Below are 5,181 nucleotides of genomic sequence, written 5' to 3'. Positions count from 1 at the left end.
GCCTCTGGGGGTCAGAGAGGTCTGGGATGCTACCCCACTTCTGGCTATGGCTGGGGGAAAGAAACATGTGACCCCTGACACTGAGAGGGGCCTCGGCGGGCCGGGGGACTGAACATGCGTCCCTTGGAGAAGGTACCACTATAAGCAATGGTGACACTGAGTCTGGGGAGTAAGTGCCTCCAGTGTTGGGAATTGAAGCTCCTTACCCCAACCCTTGGTGTCTGCCCAGGGTGCTCAGGAAGGCCGTCAGGACAGGAGCCAAGGGGGCCCAGGGAGTAGCTGCCGCAAGGGGGTCTCTTGCAACACTCAAACATTCCCCATGAGGTAAAAAGCCATTTGAAACCTCTTCCAGGCCTAGAGAATTCAAAACGAGACTGATAATTATCAGCCAGCTAAGGACCTACCTGCAAATACACCTGGTGCCTCCTGCAGACTTCACCCCTTTCTCTCCTGAGGGACCAGGGCCTATTCTTACATGTGGGGGTAAGGGAGGCGGATATGGGACAGAGAAAGGTGGTGCAGGGTGGGTGCCAAACCTTGATCCTCTCCAAAGGCCTCAGGCTCAGTCCCTTCCAGACCTTGGTGTGTGGCAGCCCTGCAGAGCTGTAAGGGTTTAACTCCTCAGAACCACCTTTCTCTCTCCTTGCTGCCTCCTCCTCCTCCCTGTCTGCACTCTCCTCCCCTTTTCCTGGGGCATGAGCTTAGGGACTCAGTGAAGGGGGCATGGAGGAGAAACCAGGCGGGAAATGCATGGCCCACCTGATCTGTGTCTCTCATGTTTGGTTAACGTGATTTTGAGCTACCAGAGTAGCATTTCAGAGACCTCTTTTCATTTCTACTAAATTTTACCATGAATTCTGAGAGCCTCTGTGGGGTGATAACCACTCTGGAGTCTACAAAAGTGCCTACATCAGTGTTCAGTCCCCTAACACAGAGCCTTCTTCCTGTGGAGCTGGAGCCCTGGTTTTGATATTCTAGCCACCTAGGCTTTGAGGGAAAAAATTTCTGTTTGTTAAAGCCATTGGCTTGTGGTATAGAAGCACTAGATAACTGAGATAAATCCTAAGTAGACAGCTGACAAGTATTAACTTTGGTGACAGGAAAGACAACACACAGTAAAGCAGAAGTAAGTACAACTTGATTAAGCCATTGAAGCTTCCTAGACACAGCCAAACACCCTGACAGACTGAGTTACTGGGGCTGAGAACTAGGGACTATAGCCTCGAGGAACATCTAGCTCAATTGGCACAACATAGTTCACACACACACAAATAAAAAAGTTCTACATCCTGCTTTGGTGAGTAGCTTCTGCGATCTTAAAAGCTTGTGAGTGGCCATCTGAGATACGTCTATTGGTCCCATCCTGTCTGGAGCAAAAGAGAATGAAAAAAACCAAGACACAAGGAAAATATGAGTCCATAGGACTAATGGGCCACATGACCCACAGCCTCCACTAGCCTGAGCCTAGGAGAACTAGATGGTGCCTGGCCACCACCTGCTCTGACAGGGATCACAATAGAGAGTCGCTGGGCAGAACTGGAGAAAAATGTAAAACAAAATTCAAATTCACAAAAAAAAGGACCAGGCTTTCTGGTCTGACAAAGACTGCAGGATTCCTGGGGACTACGGCCCAAGGAAACCCTTCTAACTCAGAACTGTAGCCACATCCAGAGTCTACCTTTCAGCCAAAGATTAGACAGACCAATGAACAAACCATGACACACTTGAGGGCCCTGTTTTTTATTTCCATCAAGTATTCAAGACCAAATGGGCAATACTTGCCCTAAATCAAAGGTCAAAAGCCAGGAGGGGACAGGAAAAGAGGACAAATGGACACAGGGAACCTGTGGTGGAAAGGAAAAGGGGAAGAGTGCTGACAGATTGCTGAGATCGCAACCAATGTCACAAAACAATTTGTGTATACATTTTTGAATGAGCAACTAATTTGCGCTGTAAAATTTCACCGAAAGCACTCACACACACTCACCATGCACACACACACAGAAGTTCTCGGGCAGACGGTTAGTGAGGGATGTCGAAGGAGGTGGCTGTGCCTATAAAAGGGGAACAGGAGGGACCCTGTGGTGACTGTGGTGGCTGTTACAAGCACCTATACGTGTGCTAGAATCACACACACAGATGTGCACACAGGTACATAAGGATTTTGGTTCTGGTTTCCTGTAGACTCTGTGTCGTGCGTCTCAAACACTGTTCACCTGGGGAAACTTCGCACAGGACAGCTTCTCTGAGCTTCCACACTGATGCTCCCCGGCCAGTTCTGCGGCATTTGCACAGATACACAGCACGCCCCACCCTGCAGGCTCATCCTGCGGGTACTGCTAAGAGCTTCCCAGACACTCACACTGCAATGCTGAGAGGAGGCCCTACCTGGGCTGAGTTCTGTGACGCCCCCTGTTGGGGAATTGTGTGGAGCACAGGAAACCTGAGCTCAGCAGGCTAGTGGTTTTCTCCTACACATGCAGGTCTTTTCCCATGGGGTTGGTGCCTCTCAGGATATAGAGCACATTACCTTCTGCCCATCCAGCTGGCTTTGGGGAGGGGTCTTCTCTGAAAGACTGAGAAGAAGGTACTGAGTGAGGATGGGTGGCCTTGAGGGAGCTCACTTTGCCTCAGAACACAAACAGCTTAGGGAGAGGCCTGAGGTCCCAATCTCGGGTACAATTCTGTCGCCTGTTCCTCAGCTGGGAGCAGGTCATATGGAGAGTAATGAATATGTCCCCGTGTCTTCAGGTGGTCAGGCCCACTCTACCGCATGGCAGTGCAGGGCTGGATGGTTTGCCACCTGTGTGTGTGTGCACGTTTGTGCATGTGTGTGTCTATGCATGTGTCCTTTTGTATTTATGTCTAATTGTGCTTGTAATCAAATGCCATTGGCCTTATATTGAGTGAAATACCTCCTTGATTCTAGGAGAAGGTGATCATTAGTCCCACAGTCCCCAGGTGGCTGTCAGTGTGTTGTCCTGAAGCAGTACAGACAGAATGTGCCTTGGAATCGAGGAAGACAAAACTTCATCTCACTCACTTTGAATATGTTGTCAGGAGGGATCCGTCTTTGGAGGAGGACTTCATACTTGGTAAAGCAGACCACCCTCAACAAGATGTATTGACATAGTGGCTGCCACAATGGGCTCAAGCATGACAACAATTGTGAGGATGGAGCAGAACAGGGCAACATTTCCTTCTGTTGTACATGGGGTTGCTATGAGTCCGAACTGACTCGACGGCACCTAACAACAACAGTCCTACAGTAAGTGTTCCCTTCATTCTGTGCATCTTCTTTTATGTTTTAGCAGAGAACTATGACAGGCAGTGCCAAGGCCTTTTAACCAAAAGCCATGTTCAATGGCAGGTGTTCATCTTTTTTATAAAAACCCTTAGATCACTGGGATCAGGAGAAAATAATCTTACCACAGACTTAAAGATAAAAATAAACATGAGAGGTCTACAGCCTAAAAATGTCCACTGTGTAGAAAGCAATAAAAATAAGCCAATATTTTCCTTTTGTCTCCAACCAGATTTATTCGATACAATACAATTTTATACACAAAGTAGTCTGGACATGCTGCTTCAAAACATGATCTTTCTTACCGATATTTTGATAGGTTACTTACTCCATAGAGTGCCAAAAGCAGCTTACTCTAAAATAAATAGAAAAATGCCCAGTGCTTATTAACTGAGTGGCCTAATTCCTGGACCTTTAATAGTTCCATAAGATCATAAACATGGTAGGCTTGAGTCCCTGTGACAGCCTGGAGAAGTGATATGGCAGGTCAAGAGGCCATTTTGTGCACTGCCACTGTGGGGTTATTGGGTTCCTGGATCCTAATGTTCCTGTTACCTGATTCTAGACGCACCACAGGAATAGCAGTGGGGTCAGAGGTCAGCTTAGCTGTTTGCCAGGCTAGAACATATATCACCCCAGCATGCTATCTGACAGGGTTCCACAGCAGCCCAGATTGAGTCCTTGTGAATCTGCGCACAGGACTCCAACAATGGAAGAATTCTTCATTGTGTCCCCCAAGTGCTGCTTCAAGGTTGTGTCCAAGGTCATCCACCTGCCGACAGGCTTGGCCTAGGACCCTACTTGTCTTCTCCTAAATCAATGTGCTTCCTTCTCTTAAATCAATATTTTCTGCCACACAACTCCTTTTGGCAATGGACACTGAGCTTGACGGAAATTGGCCACAGAGCACTGGCTTTTCCTTCCTGAGTTTGCATTTGGGTGGAGACCTGCTATGCTTTGCCTAATGACTAGAGGATGACGTGGTGGACAAGGAGAACTCCCTGGAATTTTGCCTCAACAGTGGGGGAAACATGAGTCATGTGGAAGGTCACCCCCTGCCTGGTACCTTCTCCACGCATGTCTTCATTGCTGGTGTTGGGTTCTGGATACCAGGGGACCCAAGTGTTTTTAAACTCACATGTCGAATACAAGCTGTTTCTGTTCCTTGTCCTGAAGCTACATCGGCATCTCCAATGGAGACTTTATTAACGGACGAACGCCAGCTACCAAGAAGCAGGACTGACCACGGTTTCTCCTTGACATGCCAGGGCCAGGGGTGTTCTCATTTTGATTTGAGGTGCTGAATTTGGCAGGAAGCAGACACTAAACCTGTAAAATTTTTCCTTGAAAATATTGACACACCTACAAATAAAAAAGTTTCTATGAGACTTCTAAATCAAAAAGGTAGATCTATCTTGTGGTATATTCCCCCTTCCCTGATCCAATAGTATAAAAGGATATGCTCAGGATATAAAAAGATACGTAAAGGAGTGATGATATGACTTCACAGAAAAACAAAAAGGGAAACCCTGCTTGAAGTGGAAATCTCGAGGACTCCCTGAAGGATAGAAAGCAAATGGGAGTCACCTGGAGAAGGATGAGGTTAGAACAGGGTGCTTTAGGAGACAGGAGTGATCTCTGGAATCACCATGAAGAAGGGAGCGGTGCTGAGTTGGGGCAGGGTCCCTGATGGCAGGGTGTTGGGTGAATTGTAGGCTAAGAGAGGCAATGGACTGCTGCTACATTACTCCTTGAATATATAGGGTGTCTGCCTCTAGGTGGAAGCAGTGGGAATAAATATCTGGGGAAGGCAGGACAGTGCTGGAGAAAATAAACAGAAGAGCATAATAAGACTCGAGAAGTAAGGTAGTAAGAAA

General features: G+C 47.5%; 1 pseudogene; it reads right to left on the bottom strand.

Moving 5' to 3' along the window:
- Positions 1 to 3,791: 3,791 nt before the first annotated feature.
- LOC135232298 (ragulator complex protein LAMTOR5-like) lies at positions 3,792 to 4,074 on the bottom strand (annotated as a pseudogene).
- Between the last annotated feature and the right edge of the window lie 1,107 nt (positions 4,075 to 5,181).

This window comes from Loxodonta africana, chromosome 8 (genome assembly GCF_030014295.1).
Source record: "Loxodonta africana isolate mLoxAfr1 chromosome 8, mLoxAfr1.hap2, whole genome shotgun sequence".
Classification (NCBI taxonomy): domain Eukaryota; kingdom Metazoa; phylum Chordata; class Mammalia; order Proboscidea; family Elephantidae; genus Loxodonta; species Loxodonta africana.
This window is presented reverse-complemented; position numbering and strand designations above follow the sequence as displayed.